This window comes from Capsicum annuum, chromosome 8 (assembly GCF_002878395.1).
Source record: "Capsicum annuum cultivar UCD-10X-F1 chromosome 8, UCD10Xv1.1, whole genome shotgun sequence".
NCBI lineage: Eukaryota > Viridiplantae > Streptophyta > Magnoliopsida > Solanales > Solanaceae > Capsicum > Capsicum annuum.
The window spans coordinates 13,032,154-13,043,400 of record NC_061118.1 but is presented as its reverse complement, the minus strand read 5'-3'; positions in this window follow the sequence as shown (position 1 = coordinate 13,043,400).

The following is an 11,247-nucleotide window of genomic DNA, read 5'->3' as shown; positions in this document are numbered from 1 at the left end:
GTGGAGAATGAATGTTTGTTATAAACAGTAGACCTTTCATCGAATTGAATACAAATCCTACCATCTGGATTTTGAGTCACATGCGATAATTCACTATTAGTTAAATCATCAGTGACTTGATTCGGAGATATAACCGAATTTAAGGTCCAAGTAGTGGAAAATAAATCTCATCCCATTTAATAGGTCTCTTTGTGGTGACCTTAGACCTTGCAAAATTAGTTTCGACTAATATAGTCTAATCCGATGTATCGTATAACTTACATCGAGAATTTAAAGTAGTTAATAATCTATAATAAATTCTATTTGATAGACAAATAAGTCCATCTCCAGGTGTATAATTATAACTATGCGTTTTCACATTTAATGTTAAAGCATCAAATATATTTACGTCAGTCAAAGATAATTGTAAATTTGGCTGAGTATTAAAATAAACTGGACCATAGGCCACAATGGATTCAATCAAACCCATTAGAGGCTGTCTGAAATTCAGATTTCTAGCATCTCTAAAAGCTGCTAAAAATGTCTCTGGTAACCCTTTAAGAGTTAAAGGTTTAAAGGCAATTTGAACCAATCCAATGTGCGTAAAATTATAATGATTCTTATGCAAATTAATTTCTCGCTTATTTAATAAATGAATCGTTTGTTCAGAAGAATTTAATGTTAAAGACTGTTTAGTTGTCTTTATCATTTGCTTAGAAAAAACTTTATCAAACTAACCATAATCATAAATGATTTTTATATCAACTTTTAGAATAGTTCACTTGTTTAACAAGTCAAGATTTTGAGGTATATCTACCTCTTCAAGTCGAGTACTCTTAGTACTCACATCTCCCATTTCCATGAGTAGGAAAATTTTATATCTATGCTAAATTTTTTAGATCTATTACATAATAGCCATGAAAGTTCCTTGGCTCTGATACCAATTACAGGATCTGTCAGAGCTGGCGGTAAGCTAATGATCAATAACAAAAGAAGAGAAAGAAGCTTAACATCACCTATTATTGTAGGAGTATATAACAGAGGTTAAGAAGATAGAAATTAATTCCATCTCAAATTCTTTTGAATTCAAATTTAAATATCATATCAGTTATTATAAAAAGATTAGGTTGTTACTCTTCATATCCATACTTTAAAAAAAAAAAATCAATACATATTTATCTTGTAATTCATATTTGATTGAGATAAAATATTTGAAATTGCTATTTGAAATTTTACATAGTTACTTTATCCATTACACCACATAATATAATAATCATAAAATATATTGTATGAATTGTTTTCATTATTATCACTATTGTAATTATTATATTATAATTACTATTTAAACTACTACGATTATTGTTGTCGTTGTTAATAATTTGATGTTGTTGCTACTACTAATACTAATATTATTACTAATTATTATTATTATTATTATTATTGTTGTTGTTGTTGTTGTTGTTGTTGTTGTTATTGTTATTACTAATTATTATTATTATTATGAATAAACACATCTAATTTTTTAAAAAAAATTATAAGTTTACTTTGAGATGATATTGTATCTTCAATTCAAATTTAAAAAAAAAAACTGATAGAATAGACAATATCTTATAGGATTTATTAGACAGCAATAAGAATTCAATTAGAGCTCTAAGTGTGATAACTAACCACTTCTAATATGTAATTTTACATATAGATTATTTTTAACTTAAAATTAACAATTTATTACTCTTGATTTTCTTTACTTTTTTCCTTTTTTTTTTCTACGTTTTCTTTTCCTTTATTTTTTTCATTTCTTTTGTTTGTTTGTCAAAAAATCATTTATTTTTTTTATAAAAAACAAGTGATAACTTAGATATATAAAGGAATTGCAAGTAGATATATAGGTTGAATTTTAATTTTAATTTATATTTAAAATTTTAAAATAATTGCAAGTAAGAGTAAGGTTTGGATACACACCAAAAATATATATTAGTTAGACATCATTATCATCATAATAATAGTAAGAACAATAATATAATAATAATAGGATAATTTATTTTAAGTTACTGATAATGTATTTTCAAATTTAAATATTTTTAATATGTTAATTCAATTTTTTTATTACAATAACATTAAACATTGTCCTAAAAACTGCCACTTGTCTTTTTAATATCTTGTTACTTGACTTCCTGTCTTGCTTTATATATATATATATATATATATATATATATATATATACATATACTATTTTAACTGCATGTGCCTCGCACGTGTAACATTTAATTATTTAAAATTAAATGATTTTATCTGTTGCTACGATTTTTAATGAAGTGCAAAAGTTCAAATCACTTTCCAAAGATCCTTTACACTTTAGCATAATAATGTAAACATAAACATGTATTTTAGTATAAGCACGTGTATATTTTACCATTAAAAGTTTCAGGTGGTTGATGAATTATCACATTTTGCATTTGTCATGTAGTAGCTTTTTCTCTTACTGCTAGAGACTAAGAGGGACACATCAATTTGAACCATATTTGTAGTACGATTATTTTTCTTTCTTTTTTTTCAATATTTAAAATCTTTCCTTATTTTTAAAGTCAATTTTTTTACAAAATTATTCATTACATTCGTAGTACGTACTTAAAACTTTTAAAAATTTGGTACTTCTTAAATTTTTTTCTTATTGTAACGCTTTTATATTTACTAGTTTAGGTGTACACACCTTGCGCGTGTACCTCACTTTAATGAGTTCAAACATTACATTAAATAGGATATTTTTGTTAAATAATAAAGATGAATATAACAATTAAATTTAATATCTTTTGAGTATGTAAAGCTGAAAAATTATTTATTAAACCTAATCTTTACCAAAAATATTTTTAAAAGTTGATCGATATTCATCTACCATCTGTAAATTACAATAAAATAATACAATGGTAGAGACATCAAAATAATACAATTAAATATAATCTTTACACACAAAAAAATTCTCAAAGTCGTCTGACACTCATCTACCACCCGTAAACAATAACAAAATAATATGATAATACAAATATCAAAATAATACAACTAAACCTTACCTTTATATAAAAAAAAATCCTCAAAGTCGACCAATATTTATCTATCACCTGTAAACTGCAACAAAATAATACGATAAAAGTGATATAAAAATAATACAATTAAACTTAAATTTTACACACAAAAAATTCTCAAAGCCGATTGAGATTCATCTATGAACTGTAAACTACCACAAAATGACAAACTAATATAGATATTACGATAATACAATTAAACCTAACCTTTACCTAAAAAAAAAATTCAAAGCCGAACCGCATTCATCTAGCATCTGTACATTAAAATAAAACAATAAGATAAGAAAAATATCAAAACAATATAATTAAACCTAACCTTTACACAAGAAATTCTTCAAAGTCAACCGACATTTATCTATGACCTGTAAACTATAAAAAAATATAATAATGATCACAAAGCTTCGATTTTGATCCAACTAATTCTTGTCTGAGCAAAAATTTTGACTCTAAAGAATGATTATGAATGAAACAAAGAAGATATATATATACACACATGTTGAATTCTATTATGCTGGCAAAAATAATGAAGAAGTTGAGACTTAGAAAATCAAGCATCCTACGTACCCGCGAGATGCGCGGATAATATCAAAATATTATTTCTAATAATTCATGTTGAAAGGTCTCATTCGGACATGTTTGATCAAATTGTCTTTTAAAAATTCAACTATCATATTATTTCTCAAAGAAATGTGGATAAGAATAAAAAGAAATATTCTACCCACCCGCCACCACCTCCCACCCCACTAGCCCCCACCCCTCTTTCTTCAATTTTCAAAATAAATAAATAAATTCTAGCACACCACCACTGCCACCCCGCACCCAACACGCCTCCATCCTCGCCGATCTTTCTCCCACCTCTAATCAAATCTATACGAAAAAATAATAATTTAGCTGTAAAAATATTTTTATGTTTCATATTTTTTCTTATTATATTATTCACAATTCAAAGATATTGGGTTGTTAATTACTTTACTTTATTTTAATTTGACTTTAAATGAATTTTTTTTTGTGTGTTACACGTATAAGCAACTGAGTTTTCTTATCTCAGAGAAGTAAAGTTGTCCTGTATCGATATCTTTAGATAACCTGACATAGTACAAAAGTAGAATGATTGCTAAAGATGATAACTTCATATAGTTTTTTCATCATTATAGTAAAAAAATAGTATCTATTATAGGAGATCGATTTATATTAAACACAACACATCTCCTATTTATATTCAAATTACATAGCTCCTATTTAAAATACCATGCACACTCCAAATTCACGACCAAACAAACAAAATGTCTTGCTACTAATGCATAAAGCTTCCTTACTATTTTGATAAATAGTCAATCCATGACAATGTTTATCTTGTTTGATAAGGAAAAGATCATCTTTCCCCCAAGCTCTCTCTCTCTTTCTCTCTCTCTCTCTCTCTCTCTCACACACACATATAAACTTGAAATTAAAAATACCATGCATATTCCAAATTCACGACCAAACAAATAAAGTGTATTGCTAGTAATGCATAAAGCTTTCTTGCTGTTCTGATAAATATTCAATCCATAACAATGTTTATGTTGTTTGATAAGGCAAAGACCATCTCTCCCCCAAGCTCATCTTCTTCCCTCTGCCCCTCCGTTTAGAAAGTTTAAAATGACAGTTATTCCTCCGTTGTCATCAATTCCAACTCAATATCCTAACAAGATATTTAAATTATTTATTATAATACACAAATTAGAGGATAATATCTAATTATATATCATGTCAAAACAACTAAATTTCGAAATCATAGAGATTTATCTTGGCCGAGTAGAAAGCACATAAAATATAATGAACACTTTTTTTAATAAATAATAATATAAAACTGGTACCAAAAAAAGGTTAGCATTTAAAAAGGTAAAGGCTTGACTAAATTTTTGAATAAACGTTGATTTTATTTTCATTCCATGATTGAATATGTTTATTTTTATCAATAATCAAACAAATAATTCAGAATGAAAAATATTGCTTACTTGAATTAAGAGTGAAATATTGTATAAAAAAATTAGCTTGTAATACGGCCATCACTCATCTGTGTACAAAACATGAATATATTAAAAAGAATTTGTAGAAAAGAAAATACACGAAGAATTCTTTAAAGAAATGCACATCAATAAACAAAGAGAGGGAGAGACAGAGAGAAGTGTGGAGAAGGATGCTTAAAATTGAAGATTATAGTAGGGCATATATAAGAGAGGTTTAGGAGTTTGAATTTCATTCCAACTCAAATTTTATTCAAATTGAAATTCAAAAATCGTATCAATTTATTAAAGAAAATCTAATTTTTAATCTTTCTTATCCTTAATTCTTTTAAAATGCAACGTGACTTTTTCCTATAACATGTATATTCAAATATTTTTTTGTAGTTAACAATAAAGCAACAAAAGAGGAGTAAATTGTTACTTGTCCTTATCTTTCCTATTTTACCAAAATCCTATGCCCCCCACCCTACACCACCTCGCGCCCCCTCTTTTTCTCGTTTTTTCTTCTTTTCATAATATGCTCAAGCATATTTTTAATTATAATCATCTTATTGGCAACTCAAGCATTTAATTATTTTGGTAAAATAGGAAAGATAAATTGTATCATTATTTTACCAAAATGCTAATACGTAATATGCTAATTCCTATTGTGAGTAGTTTTATCATTTTCAAATTTGAAGAACACAAGCAATTAACATTTTATTAGGAGCTCAACTCATTTAATTAATTTAATTATTTTTGAAAAATAATAAGAGACAATGTTTCTTTTTTATCTTTCTATTTTTTGTTTTTTCTAAATCAAGATGTGCCCAAAAGTGTGCTTTTGAAAATCAATTGGCAGTTTAGGTATCTAAATGAATTGAAAAGTAAATATAAATTGAATTTAGATAATTTAAAATTTATATTTAATTTTAAAATAATTGCAAGTAAATGTGAGGTTTGAATACTCACCACAAATGGATATAATTTAGCTATGTAATTTTTTAAAGTTGTTGTTGTTGTTATTATTATTATTATTATAATTATTATTATTATTATTATTATTATTATTATTATTATTATTATTATGCAACATTTGAAAATATAAATTTATGAAAAGTAGTAAAAGTTTATTGATGTTATGTTACTACTATTACATACTAACACTACTATTAAATTTTTAGAAACCGTTCCGCTACTACACAGTGACCTGGTGATATTTTTGAGACAACATATTTTATGTAAAAAATAAATATATCACAAAAATTTGTTACAATTCAACTTGTAAATGAATTTGATTGCGATAATTTGATTCTTTAAGACTTCAAGTGCTATTTCAAATAAATCTAGGTTTAAATTGATCAATATATATATCTTTGTGTGTGTGTATAATTTAAATTTTATAAGATATAGGTTTGAAAAAATAAAAGTCCATTAGAACTCTTCAATTATGGGTTTCTATTTATTATGGTAATAACTTTTTTTAAAAGGATAATGTATTTCAAATTCAAATATTTCATCTTTTAATTCAAAATTTTTAGTACAATGTTTATAACCTTATCCTAAAAACCGCCACGTGACTTTTTAATATCTTTTTACTTGACTTCTTGTCTGTTTTTAGTTTTTTTTTATTTTATTATTATTATTATTATTATTATTATTATTATTATTATTATTATTGTCTTGTTATTGTTGTTGTTCTTCTTCTTCTTGTTGTTGTTGTTGTTGTTGTTATTGTTGTTATTATTGTTATTATTATTGTTGTTGTTATTATTGTTGTTATTGTTATTGTTATTGTTATTGTTATTAATATTATTATTAGTAGTAGTAGTAGTATGCAGCATCTGAAAATATACATTTATGAAAAGTAGTAAAAGTTCGTTGATGTTATGTTACTACTATTACATACTAACACTACTATTAAATTTTTGAAAGCCATTCCACTATTACGCCAGCTACCTTGGTGATATTTTTTAGCCAATATATTTTATGTAAAAAATAAAATATATCACAGAAATTTGTTATAATTCAACTTGCAAATGAATTTGATTACGGCAATATGATTAGTTAAGACTTCAAGTGCTATTTAAAATTGTTATAGGTTTAAATCGATCAATGTATAATATTTAAATTTTATAAGATATAGGTTTGAAAAAGTAAAAGCCTATTACAACTCTTCAACTATGGGTTTCTATTTATTAAGATAATAATTTAAAAAAAAAAAGAAATAATGTGTTTCAAATTCAAATATTTAATCTTTTAATTCAAAATTTTTATTACAATGTTTATAACATTTTCCTAAAAACTGCCATATGGCTTTTTAATATCGTTATTACGCCAGTGACCAAAAAAAAAGATAATAATTTTTTAAAAAAAGGATAATGTATTTCAAATTCAAATATTTAATCTTTTAATTCAAAATTTTTATTACAATGTTTATAACCTTTTCCTAAAAACTGCCATATGGCTTTTTAATATCGTTATTACGCCAGTGACCAAAAAAAAAGATAATAATTTTTTAAAAAAAGGATAATGTATTTCAAATTCAAATATTTAATCTTTTTAATTCAATTTTTTATTACAATGTTTATAACCTTATCCTAAAAACTGCCACGTGGCATTTTAATATCTTGTCACTTGGCTTCTTGTCTTGCTTTTAGTTTTGGTTTATATATAGAGAGATATTGTTATTATAATAATAATAATAATAATAATAATAATAATAATAATTATTATTATTATTATTATTATTATTATTATTATTATTGTTATTATTATTATGCAGCATTTGAAAATATACATTTATAAAAGTAGTAAAAGTTCGTTGATGTTATGTTACTACTACTACATACTAACACTACTATTAAATTTTGAAAATCATTCCGTTATTACGCTATTGACCTTGGTGATATTTTTGAGCCAACATATTTTATGTAAAAAATAGAATATATCACAGAAATTTGTTATAATTCAACTTGTAAATGAATTTGATTACGGCAATATGATTCATTAAAACTTCAAGTGCTATACATATATGTATGTATGTATATGTATATATATAATAAAGAAAATGCATCAAACCCCCCCTAAACTTATCACTCCAACTTACTTTAGCACTCTAACTTTATATATAATTATTTAACCCCTTAATTTTGTTTTAAGTGAATTTAACACCTCCTTTAATAAGGAGAGTGTTTTCACTCTCCAAAACACGTGTGCAGGAACAAAAAAATTAATAAAAATTAAAAAATTCCAATTTATTCATTAATTTTTATATTTTTTCTCTCTCCACCCTTTTTTTCTATCACAAACTATTTTTCCACCCACCACCGTATATCATCCTTCATTGTTCCATCATCGCCAACCCCACATCTTCTATTCCACCGGATTTTCTTGACATAGGTGATAGGACAAATTACTTGTCGGAGGTGTCTATAGAGGTGAATATAATTATTACATCTTAAGACTCCGAGGAAGATGTTCGATCCATGAGAAAATTCAATTTAATTCATGGAGAAATTAAAATTCAATTCATGAAGAAGTTGAAATTTAATTCATGAGAAAATTGAACGATTTGATGCGAATTTAATGAAATCGGTGGCGGCACTGTTAAACCTTTTCACTCACAACCTACATTCCATCTCCTGCTATTGTTCTTTAATTTCTTTTAATTCTAGTTGTCGTTGTTGTTGTTGTTGGGTATTATGGAATTGTCAGCGAGGGTGAATTATATTAACGATGATGGTGGGGATTTAGAAATTGACGAAGATGAAGGTTGTATTGCTCTTGGACCTTGGTGATAGGTAATATGAAGATAACGACCACAAATATGGTTTTAAGAGTGGTGGTGGATTTGTGAGTTGGTGGTAGTTATGATGAAGAAGATAAAGAGTAGTCAATGGTGCGTTGATAAAATCGACTACGCCAGTCCTTGCTGATGGAACCAATTTTGGTGGAATTCGTCGATTTTACCTTTTTGAGGTATTGGTCGCTGTCAATGACATTTTTCGATGGATTTGACTATGGTGGAGCTCTGGTGAGCTTCACCGGTGAACTCAGACTGGAAAGAAATGATGGGTGATTGTGGGATGACGTTTTTCGGCTAGATTTCACAGGAAAATCAGACCCAAATATTTATCTACCACTATTCTTGATTATTTTTCTTCAAATTTTGGTGTGTGCATATTCTCCTATTGTTATGTGAGTGAATGAATTCTCTCTGTGTATATAAAATGAGTGAGTCAGCTTACTCCTTTCTTCCTTTTGTTCTGTGTGTGTATATATCAATATTTGTGCGTATGTATGTGTCGTGTGTATTGTGTTGCTCTCTACCTCTTCCATGGAAATTGGGGGAGTATATGTCTGTGTAGGTCTGTGGTGAGAGGAGTGTATCTGGGTGTGTATTCTCGTGAAGTTGATGGATGAAAAAGAAAAATTGAAGTTGATGGATGGATGAAAAAGAAAAAATTGAAGTTGATGGATGAAAAAGAAAAAAAATAACTTTAGAAAATATTTTTGGAAAAAATTGACACGTGGAGAGGCGTGTAAACCACCTCCCACTGTATTTGTGGTTCTCCATTTTTTAGGGGGAATTAAATTCAGTCAAAACGAAATTAAGGAGGTAAATAATTAGTTTCTCTATCGATTCTACCGCAACAACTAACAACACTCTTCTTAAAAGATTTAATTTTGAATTTCAATTCAAACACTAAAAGTATTTAATTGTATCAACTACAAAACTTCTAATTTCAATTTTAAATTTCACCACTCTCAATTCAAAAACTAAGCACATACGATTTTTATTTTATTTTAAAATTTTAAAGTTTGTTCTATTGTTCGTAATTTTTCATTGTTTGATACGCGTCTCGCGCGTGTACCTCACTTTATTGAGTTCAAATGTTAGAATATTTGTTTAGATAATAAAGATGAATACAATAATTAAATTCAATATCTTTTGGAGAATTTATTCAATTAAACCTAACCTTTACCAAAAGAAATTCTCAAATTCGATCAACATTCATCTGTCAACTCTAAACTACAACAAAACAATACAATGATAGAGACATTAAAACAATATAATTAAATCTAACCTTTACAAAAAATATTTCTCAAAGTCGTCCGACACTCATATACCACCTATAAACTATAACAAAATAATATGACAACAGAGATATCAAAATAATACAACTAAACTTTATCTTTACACCCAAAAAAATCTCAAAATAAAGATATAAAAACAATACAATTAAAAAAATTTCTCAAAACCGACTGACATTCATCTACCACCTGTAAATTGATCTACGACCAGTAAACTACAACAAAATAATACAATACTGATCACAAAGCTTCAATTTTGATGAAATAATTCTTGTCTAAGCAAAAATTTGACTTGAATAAAAATAAAAAAGATATATATACACACACGTTGAATTCTATTATATTGACAAAAATAGTAAAGAAGTTGAGGGTTAGAAAATTAAGCATTCATCAATCTAAACATACAATCGAATCAAGTTAGATGAACATGAATCATATTTCCCCAATAAGTAAATCAGTTACTTCTCTAGTTTAATGTTTATTTCAATATTTATAGAAGTATTTCCTCAATAAAATCCTATTTTAGGAATATTTTTCTAATTGATCAGTACAAAGAAAAATATTAATTAATTCTTCTTTCATATATTTTAAGAGTCCCATATATTTTAGGAGTCTAATTAATATCAGGAATAGGGAGATATTTGTTATGGGATATGAGTTTTGCTTTCTTTCCAGTTTGTTAATGGTATAACTAGACTTTCTAAAATATATGAGACTCTTAAAATATATGGTAGGAGAATTAATTAATATTTTCCTTTCTACTAAACTTCCTAAAATATATGAGGCTTCTAAAATATATGGTGGGTGAATTACTTAATATTTTTCTTTCTACTGTTCAATTAGAATAGTACTCCTAAATATGACTCTATTAAGGAAATACTTCTATAAATATTGAGATGTACGTTACACTAGAGAACAAACCGGTTTGCCTATTAGGAGAATATGATTGATGCTCATCTAACTTGATTCGATTGCATGTCTAGGTTGGTAGATGCTTGATTTTCTAACCCTCAACTTTTTCACTGTTTTGTCAGCATAATAGAATTCAACATGCTAGAATTTATTAAAAGAATTGAAGGAAGAGGGGTGGGGGGCTAGTGGGATGGGGT